At 41.2% G+C, this 23,622-nt stretch overlaps 1 protein-coding gene across 4 annotated transcripts in view; it reads left to right on the top strand.

Moving 5' to 3' along the window:
• MSH1 (MUTL protein homolog 1) overlaps positions 1 to 23,622 on the top strand; it is a 512,649-nt gene that overhangs the window by 438,074 nt on the left and 50,953 nt on the right. The window lies entirely within an intron of this gene.

Raw genomic sequence — 23,622 nt, forward strand, 5'->3', positions numbered from 1 at the left:
AAATTTTATTGTAAAATAAATTGACTTATTAAAGCATGGGTTTTATGCTTGGATCAATGAATTTTAGGTCGAAGCCTCCATTGTAGACTTTAGGGTTTGTGTCAAGAGTACTTGTCCTTGTCATCATGTAAAAGACCCTTCTTGGGCATTATCAGTCAAGAAAGAAATTTATTTTAGTTTCAAATAAGTCATTTAAGCCTCCTCCACCAAGTCGGCCTGAAGAAAGACAAGTTGGCCTAATTGGGAGGCCGAATCCACTATATAAAGGAAAAAGCTCGACCTTATTTGGTACACATCTCAAGCAAGTTTGATATGCAGTAATTGGACAAAGAAAAGAGAGTGAAATCGCTAAGGAGAAGAAGAAAAACCTAGCGAAGGAGAAGGAAGTATTTGTCAAGCAAAAGAAGTCAAAATTTTTCTCTCTACTATCACACTTGCGAAGTTTCTGGGTTGCTGGGAGGGCTGAAATTGCAGACTTGAAGTTGGGTTGAAATTCTAAAGCAATAGGGCTGGAATTCTAATGCAGTAGGGCCTAAATTCTGCCTTTGATGTAGTATTGTTGCAGTTGATCTTTGAATTTTGGAAGGATAGTTTGAGGGTTGACTTGGTTGAGTGAGGAAGGTCTTTTGGTTAGGTCTAAGGTCTTTGTCTGTCTCAATTTGATTAGTGGAATAGTTTGATTAGGTTTTCCCCTAGAGAGAGGTTTTAGCCTTAGCTAAGTGCCTATACCTGGGGTCGTTGATCCTCATGTTTTCATTGATGATTTCTTGATGAAAAGAAGATAAAAGAAGAAAATAAAGAAAGTTAACAAGACTACAAGAATATCACAAGTAATTATCAACATAAGAGAATCTCTTTGCCTTTATGATTTTCTAACAGGTTGGGCACTCAATAATGGCTCCGATCTTCTCTTGGTGCACTTACACCCCTTCTCCTTCAATCACATGCCCCAAATAGAGCATCTCTGTCAACCCAAACTCACATTTGGACAATTTAGCATAAAAATAATGCTCAAAAGTCCTCAACACCTCATCCAAATGTTGCAAATGCTCCTCCCATGAACTGCTGTACACTAAGATCTCGTCAAATAAAACCAACACATACTTATGCAACTGACTGTTAATGACATTATTCATGCAAGATTGGAAGGTGGCTGGAGAATTAGTTAGACCAAGGGGCACAACCAAAGCCTCATAGTTCCCATAGTGGCACAGAAAAGAAATCTTTGGGATATCGTGCTCCCTAACCCGAATTTGATGGTGCCTAGTGTTATCACCTTATAATTGAACCTCTAGGCTGAGAAATAGTTTATAGTGGTAACCACAAACCTCTTTTGGCTAGAAAACTGACCTTTTCCAACCGGAGGGGGATCCCTCACTTGAAATAAAGTCAAATTGTGTAAGCAATAATGCTCAAGGACATTCAACAAGGCCAAATCTGTAAAGGTAAATAGGATTTAATGATGATGGTTGATGGACTTGAGAGGGAGGGCCACTGAGCATGGATCCATGATTCAGATATTACGCAAAAATATCAGAGCTTGCATGAGACACTTGTAAAAACAAAGGCAATGCAAGTATATATTTCGAGTCATAACATCAATTGTAGCATAGTGAGCTTTGAAACCGGATTCGTTATTTTTTGGCCCTGTGTCCGAATTTGATGAATCAGATTCAATTCGCCCTAAATCGTGTCTAAATTTCATGACACGTCGTGTTTGAATAGGACACGATTGAATCCAGATCGTGTCTCGTTCGGACACATCGTGCCACGAAATCCAGACACGAATCTGGTAAATCGGAACCCACGCGGCCATAAAAGGGCGAAATAGCTAATGTTTTATATCATTTTGTGTCATTCCTTTTGCAAGAAGTGAGTTGTGGGTTTGGTGTTAGGAGTTTGGAGCAAGAAGCCAAGGGTTTGGATCGTTTTCAAGGAGATTCAAGCAACATGTAAATGCATTTCCTCTCTATTTTTTTGCATTTGTATTACAGTAGTTTGTATATGCATTTCTTTTACTAATTTGTGCATGTTTTGTTTATTTTTTTTACAGTTTTCATGGCTCAATCAAGGGCAACAAGTAGGGGGCAAAGGAAGGGGAAGAATGTCCCCATTGGAGATGCCTCTCCTCCCCCAATATCATCAAAGTTTGCTGCAAGTAATGTTGAGGGAAGACTTCCTCCTAAAGGTAACATTGAGAAATATCCCTTGTGGAAATATGTCACAAGAGAGGATGGGCCAAGCAGCAAGTGGAAGGGAGGAGGCAATGTGAATTGGAGATGCAACTTTTGCCACAATACTTTCACAAGCACATATTTTCGTGTGAAAGACAATTTGTTAGCTTTACTAGGTTGTGGAGTTGGAGCTTGTACACAAATTCCTTTACAAAAGAGGAAAGAAATGGAAAAAGAGTTCACTGTTGGTATGGAAAATGTGGTTGCAAAATAATAAAAAAACTAAGAATGATGACCCCCTTCAATTTTTGAGGAAAGGCACCACCAAATTTCCATTTGAGAGTTCTATTGGGGGACAAGCAACAAAAAGAAAGACAATTTTACTTGGTCCAATGGACAAGATTTTTCGAAAGGAGAAACGAGAAGAGGTTGATCTCACCATTGCTTTTTTTTCTATCAAAACTTCATATCCTTTAATGTTGCATGCTCACCTCTATTTATTGAGATGTGCTAAGCTCTAACTCACGGGTCTCCATCATGGTATGTGCCTTCTGGTTCAAAGAAGCGTAGAACCACATTGTTGACAAAGGACAAAAAAGAGGTGCAAAAAATGCTTGAGCCTATTAAAGCATCATGGCCAACATGTGGGGTTAGCATTGTTTTTGATGGATGGACAGATCCAACACAACGCCCACTCATCAACTTCATGTTGTCTTCCTTGAATGGTCTAGTTTTCTTGAAAGCAGTGGATACATTTGGAGAATACAAGGATGCACAATATATGGGTGAGTTGCTTATTAAAGTTACTGAAGAGGTAGGTGTTGATTCTTGTGTGCAAATCATTACAGATAATGCACCTGTTTGCAAGGTTGTTGGCATGATTGTGGAAGCTAAATATCCGCAAGTGTTTTGGACACCTTGCATTGTCCATTCATTGAGCTTAACACTAAAATCCATTGCTTCTCATGTGCTTTGGATTGGTAACATTATTGAGGATGCAAGGCATATCCGTAACTTTGTACAAAATCATACAAATTCCCTCACTATCTACAAGGAGTACAACAATCTATCATTGTTGAAGATTTTTGATACATGGTTTGGCTCTTCATTCATCATGTTAAAGAGGTTGAGGGAGGTCAAGACCGCTCTTGGGGCCATGGTTATTTCAGAGTTTTGGTCTTTTTGGAGAAAGACATATCAACTAGCGTCTAAAAGGGTGAAGGACACAATGCTAGGTGATGCTTGGTGGGAGATGGTAGATCTAATTATTCAGATCATGGACCCTATCATTTCTTTGCTTCGATTTGCAGATACAGAGTAACCCATCCTAGGAGAGGTTTATGAGGGATGGGATTCCATGATTGAGTCTGTGAGGAGCATTATTCTACAGAGTGAGTGCCTCGAGTATGAGACATCACCAGAGGCCTTCTGTGGTACTATACAGGATATTCTTATCAGCAAATGGGACAAGAATCGCACACCTTTGCATTGTTTGGCTCACTCATTGAACCCAAAATACTACATCCGTGAGTGGCTGAATGGTGGACCTTCTCGCAGATTCCCTCCTCATATGGATGGTGAAATCTCATAAGGGAGGAAAGATGCATTCAGGTGGGTTTTTTCAGGATAGAGCATTGCTTGATGAGGTGGAGGATACCTTTGCAGAGTTTTCCAATGGCACTGGTCGATTTGCAGGGTATGATGTGATTAGAGACAGGGGGGCTAAGAAGTCCTATTCTTGGTGGGCAAATCATGGGGCAACAAGCCCTCCTCTACAGCGGTTAGCTATGAGGCTCCTCTCTCAGGTGACTTCATCCTCTTGTTGCGAGAGGAATTGGAGCACATATGGGAATTTGTATAGTGTTAAGAAGAGCAGACTTGAGAATCTCAGGGCAGAGACAATGGTGTATGTGCACACCAACCTTCGTCTTATTTACAGGAAAAGGGAAGAGTGGTTGAAGGGAAAGACAAAGAGGTGGGATGTCTTTCCTGGTGATATGGGTCTGGATAGTAGTGTTTAGTTGGCATTGGCCAACATGGATCTCAATGATCCAGTGCTAGAGCCTGTTAGATTTGATGATGGTGATACTGTAGAGGGGTCATCCTCCACAGTAGCAGATGCATAGACGACTATGGATACAGGGGAGGAGGAGGATGCAAAGGAGAGCAGTGGTGACCATGATGACAACGACAGTGATGCTGATTTTGATGATGACTATGAGGATTGATGACCCATGAGTCATGGGCTACTTACTGCCTTGAGGCTTGTATACTTGTAGTTGTTTTGTATTTTCTATTTCTATTTGCCATTGGCATTGCACTACCTATGTAACACATTTTGATTTTGATGACTTGATGAGAAAACTACAACTGTCGGTGTCTTTATCTTACTATCTTGTCTTTCTCCTATTGGATCATTGTTGAATTGAATATGTATTATGATTTATCATTTATGAATTTAGAATTTATGATTCATTGATTTATTATTTATGTGACACGTATTTGAATTTTATATGTGCTATGCATGCTATAACGTTACTAACTTACTTTGTAAATACTAAACAATAAAACTTACATCTAGATGAAGATCTATGTTTGAAATCAATGAATTTGTATCATTAATGAGAATTTGTATAAGAAATATCTTATTTTTAATACATACATACATACATACATACATACATACATACATATATATATATATATATATATATATATATATATATATATATATAACGTATCCGAACGTGTCCTGTTCTGTGGGGTCAACGTGTCCGAATCCGACACTCGAATACCCGTATTTGACTAATCCCGAATCCCCGTGTCAGGTTACTTAGATAGTGAGTGATTTTTTAAAGGTAACTTGAAAATACACAATGATAGCCAATCACATGTAACAGAGCATCTAATGAATTCTGTAACATCTTTTTGACCAAATATCAAGAAGAATATTGTAATGGAGCACCTAACTGAGGATGAATTCCATCCTAATTCAGAAAGAAAAACAATCATCTAGAGCATCAACATAGATGAATTCTGTAAACTGTTTTACAACAATTAGAAATGAAAATTTAACAAAGACATGGATAGTAACATTACAGTGATTACACATAAGAAGGGGCACGAAACTTGAAATCCATACCACATGAATCTCTGGTCAAGTGGCAAAACTCTGCACTGATATTTTATTTCAAGACATTAAACACATACACAGGGCTTCTCCAAATCTGAACGCTTTTCCATGTTCTATTCGATTTTTATACATCTTGGCAAAGTGAGAAAAAACATACTAGATACAATGTACCTACTATCCACTAAGTGGATCGAAACCAACTGAAATTAGAAACATCAAGTTTTAAAATCTAAAACTAAGATAAAGCTAAGAATAAAACTGCAACATCATTTTTGATAAAATCAGCCTTATCTTATCTACTTATTTGATCCTTATCCATTCTTTTCTATCTATATCACCATCATCCCAATAGCAAGGTCCAAAATTGATTGAAAAGACAAAAAAACTGAATGATGAGTTGCGTAGTAGGTGTTAGCCCTGAGGTGCAGCGCTGTTAGTTTGAAGGTTAAAGGAAGAGGATGGTCCACTTTACTGTCCTGGAAAGGACCCCATAGGGGCCATCACTCCACTCTTCCACTTACATTCTATTCCGCTCATATCTTAACCCGACCCTCACTTCATAACAAAACCTCCTCCGCCTTAGCCTTAAATAAATTAACCCAAAAACCCCCGAAAAACCTTACCTTTCCGTCCATACGCTCCTCCGCACATTTCTCGAGGACATCCCGTACCTCTGTGTCCCTCCGCCGTCGATCTCTCTTGTCGATTTGACGGCCCAGGTTTCACCCAATCAACAAGACATGCCCGATCGATCTCTGTCGTTAGATCACTCCTGCTAGATCTAACGACTGTCGCTCTTATCGCTCATGAAACTAGCGAGAGGAGTACCCGCCTGATAAAGGCGGTTTCTCTCTCTCCTCCTCTGCTATGTGGCGTGCAATGAGTGTCATTGGGTAGACTACACCCTTTACCTCTTACCGCCCGATAAGCGCCCTATAGAAACCATAACCACCCAAACAAAACCACCCCCGAGGCGTTATCGTCCGAGCACCTCCTCCGCCCGATAGCCGTTCGATCTGTCCACTGAGATCCAACGGCCCAGACCTTTTCCGCTCCCACCAAAGACTGCAAGCCTCATGCAATCGATCTCCTCCGTCCATTTCTCTCGATCCAGCGGCCCTCGTCCATGACTGCTCCCGCTTGTCCTTCGCCACCCTGCCATTACTATGTTCGTCCGATTTAATTCATCCAACAGCTACCCGCCTGTCCTCTGCCACCCGCCATTACTCTGTTCTTTCTAATTAGCACGTCCAACCACCCATGCACCTCGTACTCTACTTCCTATCAATTACCTGAGAAGGAAGGTGGTTGACTCTGTCAGTATTGTGACAGTCAGGCCGCTGAACTGAAATACTAGAAAGCGTGGTCGAAAGAGGAAGGACACAACACGATACAAGCAAATAGAATTAAACAGTCATGGAGCCTCACTAGCACAATCAAGCCAGCCACCTAATAGGGCAGCGTTGTACCAGAATTAATTACCGTTTTCGTGATGGAAGGAGAATTGTGTCCTTGTACGCAATTAGGCAGTTAAAGACAGTGGGGATAGATTAAGACACCTCAAGCCCTAAAAAGCTCGAGAGCATTGTAAAGAGCTATAAATAGCTGAAAGTAAGATGTAATCAGGGTTCAACTTCTGGAGACTATAGAGACTTTGCTACTCAAGCTTCTCATCTTCATTCATCAGTAATACAAGCTTCTTTTGTTGTCATATGTTCAATATCCCAATTTTTCTTCTGTTTTAAGCTTGCACTTGAACAGGCCGTTCAGGTTTCTTTTGTGTCTAATGTCAGATAACTGTCATCTTATCTCTGCATTGATGTATTAGATTTGCAAGTTTCATTTAATTTCTGTGGCTAGCCATCATATGTTTATGTATGTATCTGCTGGTATGGTTAGTAATCTCCATTCATTCACCTAATCTACAAACTATTGAGCATTTGTGGTCTAAAGCCTTGTAGACTGAGGGTGTTCATGCATGTCTTGAGTAATAACAAAGTCAAAGTGGTTATTCGGCTTGATCCAGACCATTATTTATTCCAATAGTTCAGAGAACAATAAGATTATATGTTACCAGGCATCTTCGAGCTGCAACCTAGGAGAGTTTCCTGGAGTGATAACATAATTGGCGCCATTGCCGGGGAGAGGAGATTGAAGCTTAGCTTCCCTGGGAGACGACACAGATCTAGCTTTGATGATAGACAAAGTCTAGACACTATTCTGGTTGTAATCATCTATCTGGCGACTCTACCGGAGGACAAACCTCGTGGCAACTCCACTCCATAATTCTGGCTCAGTTTGGGAGGCATACTCGCAGAAATCCTCAGAAGTCACAAGCTGACCTAGTACCTGACCTTGAAAAGATCATCAAAGAAAGAAGGGCTTTCAAGATAGGAGCATAAGGTACTGGTAAACCTAAATAATGTTCTATAGATCTTCGAGAAAATCCTACAATAGAACAAATACATGTTGAGAGTATAGTATCTAATACTAGCAGTAAAGAAAAAATATTAGAGATATATAAAGCTCCTGATTCTTTAGGTTCTCCTTTTGTTGTGAGCCTAAAGGGAGCCTCACCTCCTATCCATCATATCCCTTTAGTCTTATCAGTCACTCCTCAGCCCTCTGTCATTCAAACTTCTAGTACCCTTCTAGCCACCACAGCTATGGCAAGTACACAAGAACCCACCAAAATGGAGAGAATTATAGTTGCTAGGTATGGACCTCTAGTACTGCTCGTTCCTTTGAATGCCATGCCTGTTGGAGAATATCAGAAATACATGCCCAAGCTTACTGGGACAGAAGGGGTTACGACTGAAGAACATCTTGAATCATTCTATAGCTATGCTGCTAATCTAGACATTAGTGAAGATGATGTATGGATGAGAGTATTTGTCCAAAGCCTAGATAGAGAGGCTAGGAAATGGTTCAGAGAATTGACCTCGAGGTCTATAACAGATATTGAAGCACTAGATGATGTATTCTTAAAGCATTGGGGGGATAAGAAAGATCTTCTCTACTACCATACTAAGTTTGGGAACCTGAAAAGGGAAAATGGTGAGTCACTGTTTGATTTCAATAAAAGGTTTAACTGCATGTACAAGATACCAGCTGAAGTGAAACCCACCCCTACCTTTGCTAAACTCACCTATGCCAATGTTTTTGATTCTGACATCTGTCTACTATAGAGAGAGAGAAGATGTGCCACTTTGGCTGAGATGTAGGATGCAGCGTTAGAGGTAGAATCCAACATCATGGTGGCACAGAAACTCAAGGGACATGTTGATTGAAGGAGACAGAGGGGTGAATCTTCATCATCTTCAGATCCCAAGTTAGATAAGATGACCAAGATAATAGAGTCATTAGCCTCTGAGATTTCTAAGTTAAAGATGGAACAACACTCTGGGAAAGGAAGAGCTACTAATGCCTTTGCTTTTAGAAATCTGAACCCATACAGAAGAACTAATGAGCAGTTGTAGGTTCTTCAAAGAAACAAAGATGCAAATGAAGACCAAAGGATGAAGACCCCCTTGCAGAATGCAGTCATGGATGAAGGTCAATATGAGGAAGACAATGAGATCCATTGTCGAGAAGACAAGGGCAGTGCCTCCTTTTTGACCCTAGCTGCATATGAAGAGTCACTATTCGAGGACTAAAATAGCCAAGAGTGGGATGGTGGGGTTGTTTTGCAAACTGATGACACCCACAGATCCAATCTAAGGTCCAAGGTGAATACTGCCCAGCAAAACCCTATTCAGAGGGCTACTGTCCCTACAATGCAGCAAACTAACAAGCAAAACGACCAACAGCTGATCCCATCATTCTCAAAGCTCCAACTCAAGAGGTAAAAGGCCCTGACAAGTTCCCTTCTCCCTTCAGTTTTGAATCAGAAATCCAAAAGCTGAAAATATCTATACCTCTGATGGAACTAGTGAAGAATGAATCCTTTAAGAGACCCATCCTTGAGGCCCTTGAGCTTAAAGCCACACAAGCATCCAATGACTATGTGAATTTGCAAGATGATAAGTCGGTCGTTGTCCTCAACCCAATGATTGAACATTTTGATGACAATTCCCCATCATTCTATGTCTCCTTGACCATTCATGACAAAATCCTTCACAATTGTCTGCTGGACACAGGTGCCGGCCATAATCTAATGCCCAAGGCCGTCATGGACGAATTGGGTCTGGACATCACTAGGCCATATCATGACTTGTTTTTTTTTTAACTCTAGAAAGGTGAAATGTTTGGGGTTAATCAAAGACCTAGCCATCACCTTGTCTCAGCTGCCCATGAAGAGCATGATGATGGATATTGTGGTAGCAGATGTCCCCCCTAAGTTTGGCATGTTACTTTCCAGAGAATGGATTAAGAGGTTAGGTGGGACATTGTAGAATGACCTGTCCTATGCCACTGTCCCAGTTTTTGGAGGTGAAAGCAGGAGATTATATAGAGAGGCTCAGTTAGCTTATATCATCAGCGATGAAAGAAACTGTGCTAATCATCCCATCTATGCTATCGATACTGATTTTGGGGCTTGTGTCCTCCAAGTAGAAGAATCCTAGTTAGCCTCCATGTAGCTTAGAAAGCCGGTTTGCCATATCATAGGGGAAGGAAGCCCACAAATCTGGGATATGTTCTTTGATGGAGCTTGCTCTAATGAAGTTGCCGCAGTAGGTGTAGTTCTTGTATCTCCCACACAAGAATGCGTACATTTACCTTTCAAGCTAACTTTTCAGGTCATTGTTAGGATTCCAAGAAACTCTCCTAGGTTGTAGCTTGGAGATGCCTAGTAACATATAAATTCAACTTATTGTTGTAGGTTTAATGGAAGGAATGATGCTTGTTCAAGCCAGATAACCACTTCTATTTATTTTCACTTCAGACATGCATGAACACCCCCAAACTACAAGGCTTTAGACCACCAAATGCTCACAGTTTAGATATTGGGTGAATATGGAGAATACTAACCACACCAGCAGATGCACAAGACCATGTGATGGCCGGTTGCGACTAGTAATGAACCCTATAAATCTATTCTACTAATGCACAGACAGGATCACAGTTCTATTGCATCAGATAGAAAGAAACTTGAATAACCTATTCAGTGATGGATACAAGATTCTAACACAAAGATAAGATGACAATTATCTAGTGTTAAGGACCAAGAGCTCAATAATACAAAATATCAGACACAAGCTTAGAATAAGAAGAAAGTGGGTAGTGAGTAGTTAACAGCAAAAGAAGCTTGTATTAACTGAAAATGAAGACGAGATGTTGCAAGTGACAAAATATCTACAGTCTGCAGAAGTTGAACTTTACATCAAATGCCAACCGCCAACCCTGATTACATCTTGCTTCTGGGTATTTATAGATTTACACTACAGGGCACTTGGGCCGATTAGGTATGGAAGGGTCATAATTGACCATCAACTGCATTTAACTACCTGATGGAGTCTCTGAACGTGTTTGCTTGCTTCAATGGATGAATCCAATCTGTTCAGGCGCTGTGCTATCCTCTTAGGCAGTGGGAGTGCTCGTACCAGTGAAGTTCCATAGCTGATAAACGCAATTATGGGGTTGTGCTCTGTCCTTTTCTCCCTTGGCCATGCCTTTTGTTAAATATGGTTGTTGAGGATTTACTATGACTGGTATTGGCAAGCTGGTCACCTTCCTCCTTGGACAAACAGAGTGGTTAGAGGACGTGGACTGCATGGGTGAGTGGACGATATGGATGAGTGGAAAGGATGGCCATTGGATCGGGGAAATGGACGACGGAGATGGATTGGCGGAGGACATCGGCCGAGGTGGGAGCGAGTTGAATTTGGGCCGTTAGATCTTAGGCGGCTAGATCGAATGGTGATCGGAAGGCGAAGTTATGCGGGAGTTTAACTGGCGGGCGGATTTGGTCGGGTGGTATTGGTATTGATCACACCGCTTTTGGGCATAAAGCGGTAAAAGGACGGGGTCGCGCGATTCCACCCATTGGTCGACACGTAACGGTGGATGAGAGAGAAAAACCGCTCTCATGTATTGATCACACCGCTTTTGGGCATAAAGCGGTAAAAGGACGGGGTCGCGCGATTCCACCCATTGGTCGACACGTAACGGTGGATGAGAGAGAAAAACCGCTCTCATCGTGTGCTAACGTTCGATTGAGTGGACAACGCGATGAGAGCGAAGGCCATCAGATCTTTATGGAAATGATCGGACGGTGGTGGAATGATTGTGTGGTTTATTATATTGTGCGTGACGGGAGCCGTTGGATCTGCTAGAGGGAATGAATGGCAGGGAAACGATGAAAGGTTTTAGCAAGCGCACAAGAGCGTATGGCAGGGTTTTTGGGCTTTTGGCGCTTGGGGCTGAGGCCAAAGGGGTTATTTGTCGGGTTTATAGGAAAAATAGAGGAAACGAAGATGAAGTAGAATAAGCGGGATAGAGGAAGAAAAGAGGAAGTGACCGATGTGGAATCCTTTTGAGTACAACCAAGCAGGCCAAGCTTGTCTCTGACCTTAGAAAATCATCGTCATATAGCAGAGCTAACACTGGCTCCTTCTGGGAATGAGATCCTCATTGTGAGGTCTGAAGAACCATAGACCATTGTCTTCATACAAAAACAAGATTAAAAACATTGCCTAGTATTCCATTGGGCATGGAGTCTATTTAATCCTCACACTAAAACGTGATAAAAACAACATATTTACAACATTAAGCCCTGAAGGCCTTAAACAACATAAAATTTCAAAAATTGCCCATTTACTGGGCCATCAAAAACCGTCTCTTCTTCCATACTTTGTAGCATGAAAGTGTTGTTCCCCTGGATCTGAGTAATGATAAAAGGTCTAGTCCATAGAGCATCGAACTTCCCATGGTTGCCTTTCTTCTCCTTCAGTGCATCCCATTTAAGAACCAAGTCTCCAACTTGAAAACTGTCTATTTTTGCCTTTCTATCAAAGGCTTCCTTGATCTTCTTTTGATGTGCTGTAGACTTTTCAACCAATTGATCTTTGATTTGATGTGCTTTTGCCAAGTCACTGATCCATTTTGCCATGTCACCTTCCTCATTCTGCTCTTCCTGCAAGAATTTTGTCACAGGGAGGGTTAACTGAATCGGAAAGACAGCCTCAATGTCATATACCAAATTGAATGGAGAATTCCCTGTGGATTTCTTGGTGGTGACCCTGTCAGCCCACAATGCATACTTCAGTTTGGAATCCCAGATTCTTTTGTTGTCTTCCAACAACTTTCTGATTATCCTTATCAGGGTCTTGTTGGATGATTCTGCTAGACCATTACTTTGAGGGTAATATGAGGTGGAATGAACTAACTTAATGCCAATTGAGTCGCACCTATCCACCAACTCTTTTGCCCTGAAGGATGCTGCATTGTCTGTAACCAATTTGTATAGACAGCCAAACCTGGTGAAAATATTTTCTGTCAAGAACTTCATGACCACATGGTGATCAACTTTCCTGGTAGAGATGGCTTCAATCCATTTAGTGAACTAGTTAGTGGCTACTAAGATCCATCTGTGCTGGCCACTGGAATGTGGATTAATTTCTCCTATGAAATCCAAACCCCACTGCTGGGAAGGGCCATTGGCATCTATTGGCTTCAAAGGCAAAGACTTCAACTGCTGTTTTCCTTCAAACCTTTGGCACTTGTCACAAGATTTTACAAATGAGAAGACATCAAAAAACAAAGTCGGCCAATAATACCCAACTCTGAGAATTTTGTGGCCTGTGGTTTTCCAATAGTGATTTCCTCCACATATGCTGGAATGACACTGATGCATGACCTCCAGAGATTGTTCTTTGTCCAAACATCTCAAAAGAATCCCAGCTAGATCCCTCCAATAGAGCAAGTCTTCATGAATGCAATACTTGGCTGCTCTGAGTTTAATAGTTTTGGCTTGACTTGAGCTAAGACCTGGAAGAACTTCTAGCTTCAGCGAAAATTGAGCTATTGTAAAATACCATTCACAAGAAGCTAGATTTTCTGCCAAAGACTGGTTCTGCCCTGGCTCAACTGTTTCTTCCATTGTTTGTCTGCCATCTGAGATTGCACTTATCAAATTCATGTCTAGCATTCTGCAATTTTCTTCAGCCATCAGTTTGGCAAGGCCCTGACCTGTGACAATCTTGGTGGGCTTCAACTCTAAGTTGAATTCAATATGCTTTGCTATCCATTTAGCCCTTCTTATATCAACATCTGGCTACGTTAGAACATCCTTTACTGAAGCATAGGGCACATATGCAATTATCTTGGAGTATAGAATGTATATTCTGAAAGCTTTCAGGGATTTGATAAAAGAATAGGCTTGTTTTTCGATAATATCATACTTTAGTTCAGCATCCCTTAATGTTTTATTGAAGAATGCTACTGGATGCTCTGAACGCTCATCATTTTTTTGCAATAAACTGCTGCAAGGGTGTCACCTGAGGCAAATGAAAAGATATGGAACTCCTTGCTACAGTCTGGGCTGATTAAAGTGGGAGCTTCCATAATAGCCCTTTTGATGGCTTCAAAAGATCTTCTTTCTGCATCAGTCCATTTGATCTCTGATCCCTTTTTGAACATGGAGGTGATGTGTTTTACTAGTTTTGCAAAATTTGGAATAAACCTCCTTACAAAGTTTATTTTTCCTAGAAAAGATTGGATGTCCTTCTTTGATCTTGGGACAGACAAAGTCTGTATTGCTTTCACTCTTTTTGGGTCAATCTTGACACCTGCATCAGAGACAATGTGTCCTAACAACTTGCCTTCTTCTAAAGAAAATTGTGACATTTTAGGATTCACTGATATCCCAAACCTTCTGCACTTCAGGAACACTTTCTTCAAATGCTGCAAATGGTTTTGATGGCTGCTGGAGTATACTGTTATATCATCTAGGTCGACAAGGACAAACTTATCCTTCTCCCCTACAAACGCTATATCCATAGCTCTTTGAAAGGTGGCTCCAACATTCATCAGCCCAAAAGGCATCTTGGAGTACATAAAAGTGCCCCAAGGAGTGGTGAATACAATCTTTTTTTGATCATTTGGATGTACAGAGACTTGGTTATATCCTGAAAATCCATCCAGGAAAGACATCACTTTGGCACCTGAGACTTTCTGCAGCAAGTGCTCCATCTTGGGCAGAGGATAATTGTCTTTCTTAGAGCATTTGTTCAGGTTCCTAAAATCAACACACAACTTGATTTCTCCACTCTTCTTCCTCACCACTACCAAGTTGGCTACCCACTTTGAATATCTCAGGGGAACTATGATTTTGGCAGCTAACAATTTCTTGATTTCTTTTTCAATCAGAGGAAGAAGCAAAGGATTTATTGGTCTCAGCTTCTGCTTGAAAGGGATGTTGTCTTTCTCCAATGGGATCTTATGCTGCTTTTTGTCATAAGTTTTAAGGTCGCTGTATTCCCAGGCAAAGACATCAGCAAACTGCTTGATCAGGGTGCAGTACTCAGAACATTGGGCAGTAGACAAACGGGTAGACAAATTTATATATTTTGGATGATCTGAGCTCCCTAGGTTATGCCTATGGACTGCAGATTGATCTTCTTTTTGGGAAATCTTATGAGGCACATCATTCTGGTCAAACAACTTCTCTAGAGGAACTAGGCCTTTAGGTATATGACTGCTAGGCAATGGTACAATGCTATCATGGCCAATTTTATTTCTTTGCTGGGGCTGGAGACTTTCTTCCAAGGTTTCATTCTCTTGATCGATTTGCATTTCAGAGAATTCATCAATGACTTGCAGAAACCTATTTACCTCATCATCATCCTCAAAAACTTTCCAATGCTGGACATTATCAGGCAAGGATGGTTTATATTTTATCTGGACTTCATAGACCAACCTAGGGGGCATGGGAGGGATGAACATGCTAGCAGACACAACAAGGGAATCGGCAAGCAGATTTTTGACTCTAGGGATATATGGGATACAAAAATTATCGAAAGAATTTTTGAGTCTCCATACCTCATCTCTGTATGCTTTTAGCCTTAGGTGCCTTGCTTGGAATGTTTTGTTCACTTGCTGAATGATGAGATCAGCATCTCCAAACATCCTTATATTTCTGATTCCTCTGTCTTTGGCAGCGTTTAAGCCCAATATCAGAGCCTCATACTCTGTTATGTTGTTGGTGACCTAAAAAGTCAGCTTGAAAGACAAATGTGTGCTTTCTTGCTTTGGATATACCAACACCACTCCTGCTCCTACAGTTTCCTTTGAGCAGGCTCCATCAAAGAACATATCTCAAGTTTGGGTCCCTTCCTCTTCCATGGCCTAGCCTACTGGTTTTTTGAGCTGCAACGGGGCCTTATAAGATTCTTCAATTTGGAGAATACATGCCCCAAAGTCAATGTCCACAACGTAAATAGGATGATTAGTGGGGTTCTTCTCATCACTAATGATATATGCCAGCTGGGCTTCCCTGTACAGTGTTTTGCTTTCTCCTCCAAAAACTGGGATAGTGGCATAAGATAAATCATTTTGTAATGTCCCACCCAACCTCTTAATCCACCCTTTAGACAGTAGCATGCCAAACTTAGGGGGGACATTTGCTACCACAATATCCATCATCATGCTCTTCATGGGCAGCTAAGTTAGGGTGATAACTAAATCTTTGATCAACCCCAGATATTTCACCTTCCTTGAATCAAAAGAGAATAAGTCATGATAAGGTCTGGTGATATCAATGCCTAATTCTTCCATGAAAGCTTTGGGCATTAGATTATGGATGGCACCAATGTCCAACAAGCAGTTGTGGAGGATTTTGTCATGAATGGTGAAGGAAACGTAAAATGATGGGGAATTTTCATCAGTAGGTTCAGTCATTTGGCTAAGCACAACTGTAGGTTTATCATCTTGAAGATTCACATAATCAGTGGAGGCTTGTGTGGCTTTTAGCTCATTAAGGATAGGCTTCCTAAAGGCCTCACTCTTTACAAGTTCTATCAGAGGCATAGATATTTTTAGTTTCTGGACTTCTGATTCAAAACTGAAAGGGGAAGGGGACTTGTCAGGACCTCTTACCTCTTGAGCTGGTGCTTTCAGGATGACTGGATCAACTGTTGGTCTCTTCTGCTTGCTGACCTGCTACTCTATGGGGACAACAGCTCTTTGGGCAGGATTCTCTTTGACATTACTCGGCCTGAACCTCAAATTATATCTTTTCTGGTCCTCAGTCTGTAGAACAGCTTCTCTGTCCCACTCTTGATTGGTCTGGTCTTTAAGTAATGATTCTTCGTGGGCAGCCAATGTCAAAAAGGCAGCACTGCCCTTGTCTTCCATGCAGTGAATCTCATCCTCTTCATCAAGCTGCTCCTCCTACATGACTACGTTCTGGAAAGGAGTCTTAATCCTTTGTTCTTCACTAGCCTCTTTGCCCCTCTGGATGATCTGCAGTTGTTCATTTGCCCTTCGGAATGGATTTGGGTTTCTAGGAGTGAATGTGTTAGGCAGCGTTGCTTTCCCAGCATTCTGCTCCACCTTCAGTTTGATATTTCAGCAGCCAATGACTCTATCATTTTAGTCATTTTATCTATTTTAGGCTTTGAAGTTGAAGTAGAGGAAGAAGAAGCCTCACCTCTCTGCCTTCTTCTGTCAGCATGGCTTTTGAGTTTCTCTGCAGCCATGATATTTGATTCTACTCTTAAGGCTGCATCTTGCATTTCAACTAGAGTGGCACATCTTCTTTCTCTTAATAGCAGACAGAAATCAAAGTCAAAAGCATTGGCATAGGTGAGTTTGGCAGAGGTGGGCGTAGGCTTTACTTCAGCTGGTATCTTACTATACATACGATTGAATATTTTATTAAAATCAGACAATGATTCCCCATTTTCCCTTTTGAGGTTGCCAAACTCAATATGGTAATATAGAAAATCTTTTTTATCTCCCCAATGCTTCAAAAACACATCATCTAATGCTTCAACGTCTGCTATAGACCTAGGGGTCAACTCTCTGAACCACTTCCTAGCCTCTCCATCAAGGCTTTGGACAAACACTCTCATCCACACATCATCCTCACTGATATCTAGGTTATCAACATAACTATAAAAAGACTCAAGGTGTTCTTCAGCTGTTACTCCCTCTGTACTAGTGAACTTAGGCATGTATTTTTGGTATTCTCCTGCATGCATGGCATTCAAAGGAACAGGCAGAACCAAGGGTCCATACCTAACAGCTATGATTCTTTCCATTTTGGTAGGTACTTGTGGGCCTGCCATGACTGGGATAGATGGAAGGGTACTGGTCGTTTGGATGATAGAGGGCTGAGAAATGAATGACAGAGTAGAAGGAAAATGATGGACTATAGGGGAGGTTTTCTTTGGATTGAGATTGTTAGGCCCCTATACTACTAGTGTAACCCCTTATGGTTATTAGTACAACCCACTTATTATATTGATGTACCCATGTAGTGCCCATATTGTTACTATTGTGCCCCATAGAAGCCCACTATTGTTATTATTGTGCCCTTACATTATTATTGTTATGTCGGCTATGATTATGTTATGACCCCTTAGACTCCTATATATAGAAAGGAGGTCTTTTCATTTGTATCATCCAAGAATTGTTCATTTATGTAATGTAAAGGAGGTTGCCCCCTCGAAGAGGCTGAATTCTAAGGCGTTGATCTATCTTTTCTATCTTTTCTTGAGCTGGTTTCATAATAGAGATCCAAAGGGGAACTTATTGAATAAGAAGCTTTATGAATCTCTGGAAATATTTCTTCACTGATAGTACTAGGCTCTATATTTTCAACATGCGCACGCTCAGCCCCAAGCCTTTCTTGCAGAGATACATAAGATTGTTTAGGCTTACCTGATCCTAATGCTTCTTTTTGTGATGTTTTTCTCTGCTTGACAATCTTCTCAGGGTCAGGCACTGGGTCAGCTGGTGATTTCTGAGGATTTCTCCGAGTATGCCTCACAAATTGAGCCAGAATTATGATGTGGAGTCGCCAAAGGTTGGTCTTCCAGTAGAGTCACCAGATAGATGATTACAACCAGAAATGTGTTCAGACTTTGTCTATCATCAAAGCTGGATCTATGTCATTCTCCTAGGGAAGCTGAGCTTCATTCTCCTCTCCCCGGCAATGGCACCAATTATGTTAGGATTCCAAAAAACTCTCCTAGGTTGTAGCTCGGAGATGCCTAGTAACATATAAATTCGACTTATTGTTGCAGGTTTAATGGAAGGACTGATGCTTGTTCAACCCAGATAGCCACTTCTATTTTGTTTCACTTCAGACATGCGTGAACACCCTAGACTACAAGGCTTTATACCACCGAATGCTCATAATTTAGATATTGGGTGAATATGGAGAATACTAACCACACCAGCAGATGCACAAGACCATGTGATGGCCGGCTGCGACTAGTAAAGAAACCTGTAAATCTATTCTACTAATGCACAAATAGGATGACAGCTCTCTTGCATCATATAGAAAGAAACCTGAGTAACCTATTCAATGATGCATACGAGATTCTAACACAAAGATAAAATGATAGTTATCTAGTGCTAAGGACCAGGAGCTCAAGAATACAACATATCAGACACAAGCTTAAAATAAGAAGAAAGTGGGCAGTGAGCAGTTAACAACAAAAGAAGCTTGTATTAGCTGAAAATGAAGACGAGACACTGCAAGTGACAAAATATCTACAGTCTGCAGAAGTTGAACTTTACATCAAATGCCAACCACCAACCCTGATTACATCTTGCTTCTGGGTATTTATAGATTTACACTACAAGGCACTTGGGCCGATTAGGTATGAAGGGGTCATAATTGACCACCAACTGCATTTAACTACTTGATGGAGTTTCTGAACTTGTTTGCTTGCTTCAATGGATGAATCTGATTTGTTTAGGTGCTATGTTGTCCTCTTAGGCAGTTGGAGTGCTTGTACCAGTGAAGTTCAATCACTGATAAATGCAGTTACGGGGTTGTGATCTGCCCGTTTCTCCCTTGGCCATGCCTTCTGTTAAATATGGTTGTTGAGGATTTATTGTGCCTGAAACTGGCAAGCTGGTCACCTTCCTCCTTGGACAAACGGAGTGGTCAGGGGACGTGGACTACATGGGTGAGTGGAGGATATGGATGAGCGGAAGGGATGGCCGTCGGATTTGGGAAATGGATGGCAGAGATGGATCGACGGAGGACATCGACCGAGGTGGGAGCGGGTTGAATTTGGGCCGTTAGATCTTAGGCGGCCAGATCGAACGGTGATCGGGAAGCGAAGTTACGCGGAAGTTTAATTGGTAGGCGGATTTGGTCGGGCGATATTGGTATTGATCGCACCGCTTTCGGGCATAAAGTGGTAAAAGGACGGGGTCGCACGATTCCAGTCATCAGTTGACACGTAGCGGTGGATGAAAGAGAAAAACCGCTCTCATCGCGCGCTAATGTTCGATTGAGTTGACGACGCGATGAGAGCAAAGGCCATCGGATCTTTATGGAATTGATCGGACGGTGGGGGAATGATCGTGCGGTTTATTATATCGGGCGCGACGAGAGCCGTTGGATCTGCGGGAGGGAATCAATGGCGGGGAAATGATGAAACGTTTTAGCAAGCGCATGAGGGCGTATGGTAGGGTTTTTGGGCTTTTGGCGCTTGGGGCTGAGGCCAAAGGGGTTATTTGTCGGGTTTATAGGAAAAACAGAGGAAACGAAGATGAAGTAGAATAAGCGGGATAGAGGAAGAAAAGAGGAAGTGACCAATGTGGAATCCTTTTGAGCATAACCAAGCGGGCCAAGCTCGTCTCTGAACTTAGAAAATCATCGTCATATAGCAGAGCTAACAGTCACCAATAACATAGCAGAATATGAAGCCTTGATGTTAGGCTTAAACGCTGCTAAAGAAATGGGCATCAAATATCTGAAATTATTTGGAGATATAGATCTGATTATTCAATAGGTGAACAAGACATTCCAAGCAAAACACCCTAGGCTGAAGGCATACAGAGATGAGGTATGGAAGCTCAAGGATTCTTTCAATAGCTTTAGTATTTCGTACATCCCTAAAGCTAAGAATCAGCTTGCTGATTCCCTTGTTGTGTCTGCTAGCGCTTTTATTCCCCCTTTGCCTCCTAAATTGACTTATGAAGTCCAAGTGAAATATAGACTGTCTTTGCCTAACAATGTCAAGTACTGGAAAGTTTTTGAAGACGATGATGAAGTCAATAGGTTTCTACAAGTCATTGATGAATTCTATGAAATGCAAATTGACCAAGAGAACGAAGCCATTGAGGAATGTAACCAGTCCAAGCTGAGAGACAAAATTGGCCAGGATAGCATTGTGCAACTTCCTAGTAATCATATACCCAAAGGATTGGTGCCCTTAGAGAGGTTGTTTGACCATAACAATGTACCTTATAATCTTGGCAAGAAGGAAAGTCTTCAGTTTAGGGGCATAATATAGGGAGTCCAACCCACCCAAAGTATATCAATTTGTCCACTCACTTTTCCTCTGCCCAAAGCTCTGAGTATTGCACCCTGATGAAACAATTTGCCGATGTCCTCGCTTGGGAATACAACGACCTTAAAACCTATGACACCAGTATTATTCAGCATAAGATTCCACTAGAGAAGAACACCATCTCCTTTAAGAAGAAATTGAGGCCGATCAACCCTCTCTAGCTACCTTTGATTGAAAAGGAGATCAAGAAGTTGCTAAATGCCAAAATCATAGTTCCCCTAAGGTACTCGAAGTGGATAGCTAACCTTGTGATAGTGAGGAAGAAGAATGGAGAAATCAGGCTTTGTGTATATTTCAGGAATTTGAACAAGTGCTCTAAAAAAGACAACTACCCCCTGCCCAAGATGGAACATTTGCTGCAAAAAATTTCAAGGGCTAGAGTCATGTATTTCTTGGATGGATTTTCAGGCTACAATCAGATTTCCGTACATCTAGAAGATCAAGAAAAGACTACATTCACTACTCCTTGGGGCACTTTCATGTACTCTAAGATGCCTTTTGGACTGATGAATGTTGGGGCTACTTTTCAGAGGGCCATGGACATGGCCTTCGTGGGAGAGAAGGACAAGTTTGTCCTTATTTACCTTGATGACATAACAGTTTTCTCCAGCGGTCACGAAGATCATTTACAACATTTGAGGAGGGTGTTCCTAAAGTGTAGAAGGTTTGGAATTTCAATAAATCCAAAGAAGTCACAATTTGCTCTTGAAGAAAGCAAACTTTTAAGGCATATTGTTTCTGCTGCAGGTGTCAAAATTGATCCAGAAAGAGTTCAAGCATTACAAACATTATCCATCTGAAGGTCAAAAAGGGACATTCAATCCTTTTTGGGTAGAATTAACTTTGTGAGGAGATTTATTCCAAACTTTGCAGAGCTAGTGAAACACATCACTTCCATGCTAAAAAAGGGGTCAGAGATAAAATGGACAGACTCTGCAAGAAGATCTTTCGAAGCCATCAAAAGAGCTATCATGGAAGCTCCCACTTTAATCAGCGCAGACTACACCAAGGAGTTTTATATCTTCTCTTTTGCCTCTTATGATACACTTGCAGCAGTCTTGTTGCAAAAAAATGGTGATGTAGATCACCTAATGGCCTTCTTCAGCAAAACATTGAGGGATGCTAAGTTAAGGTATGACCTTATTGAAAAACATGTATATGCTCTTATAAAGTCCTTAAAGGCATTCCGAATTTACATTCTGCACTCTAAGGTGGTCGCCTATGTGCCTTCAGCTTCAATAAAGGATGTCCTAACCTAGCCAGATGCTGATGGAAGAAGAGCCAAATGGATTGCAAAACTCATAAAATTCGATATAGAGGTGAAGCCCACCAAGCTTGTCAAAGGCCAAGGCTTGGCTAAGCTTATGGCCAAGGAAAATTGCAGTTTGCTGGACATAAATTGCATGAGCTTAAATTCAGATGGAGAACAAATAGAGGAAGCAGCAGGAAAGCACGAACAAAGCCAGTCTTTGGCTAAGAATTTGGCCACTTGTGAGTGGTATCCCAGTATAGTTCATTTCTTATTGAAGCTAGAAGTCCCTCCAAGGCTTAGCTCGGGTCAGGCCAGGACCATTAGTCTCAGGTCAACGAAGTTTTGTATTAGTAAGAACCTGCTTTATTGGAGGGACCCATCTGGAATCCTCTTGAGATGTCTAGATAAAGAACAATCTGTGGAAGTCATCCACCAGTTTCATTCTAGCATCTATGGAGGGCATCATTACTGGAAAACCACAACCCACAAGATGCTGAGGGCTGGGTATTATTGGCATGCTCTGTTCTCTTATGTGTTTTCATTTGTGAAATCTTGTGACAAATGCCAGAGGTTTACAGGAAGCAATGTGGAAAAAGTCGAAGTCGGGATTAATTCGGCAAGGGTCCAAAAGTTGAAAAACTCGGCAAAGTCCAGAGTTTTTTGAAAAAGTTGGCAAAATTAGAAAAACACAAAATTATTCATTTTTAAATTTTTTTTTTAACATCTAGAGTATCCACAACATCAAATAAATGCATTTCCACATAAACATGTAAAGAAAGCTAATATATAATATGTATATGAAGTCTAATGCTACATCACATATCAAAATAGTGAATCAACTCCTGAATTTTGAGTCCTGTCTGAGTCTTAACTCTCAAGAGTCAAAATATCAACAAAAAATATAATAAATGTACATCATGAGTCATCTAAAAGTCATCAAGTAATCAGTCACTGAGATCCTCTTCCCCTTTTACGGGAATAGGGAATGGCTTTACCTTTTCCTCTAGAGGAAGAAGACCCTGCCCCTGGGGATACAAAATCAAATGGACTCAATCGTCCTCTAGAAGCCGATGGAAGAGGTGGCCTCTATGCTATGTTGCTGCTGCTACCCATCCTAGATGGTGTCACCTCCTCCTCAGCATCCTCATCTAGCTCTGCTACTGCCTCCTGACCCTGATGTTGCTCCGCCTCCTCCTCCTCTATCTCTGGCTCTCCCTCCTCTACAACTGCTACATCCTCTAGATCCACACCTAACCAATCCAGGATCGAGTCCAAGATCGGCCTCTCAGTCTCGACTCTCCATGAAGAGGTGGTATCAATATTGTCCAATGAGATGGCTTCCACATCAGTAGGTTTCTGAAGCTGTCTCACCCACAATCGAAGATTGTAGTAGACGTAGACCATGTCATTGAGGCGTTGGGACTCCAATCTGTATTAGGGTCATAGATTGTAAATTAGTACTTAGAAAATTTAAATATTAAAATTAATCAAATGAATTCAAAAAATTTAATTTGAAATCTTTTTAGTTTTTACCTGTTGCGCTTTTTGGAGTGTATTTTGTCAAATACACTCCAGTTGCACTCA

This window comes from Pinus tabuliformis, chromosome 1_1 (assembly GCF_031772625.1).
Source record: "Pinus tabuliformis cultivar Carrire ecotype Pingquan chromosome 1_1, CPIR1, whole genome shotgun sequence".
NCBI lineage: Eukaryota > Viridiplantae > Streptophyta > Pinopsida > Pinales > Pinaceae > Pinus > Pinus tabuliformis.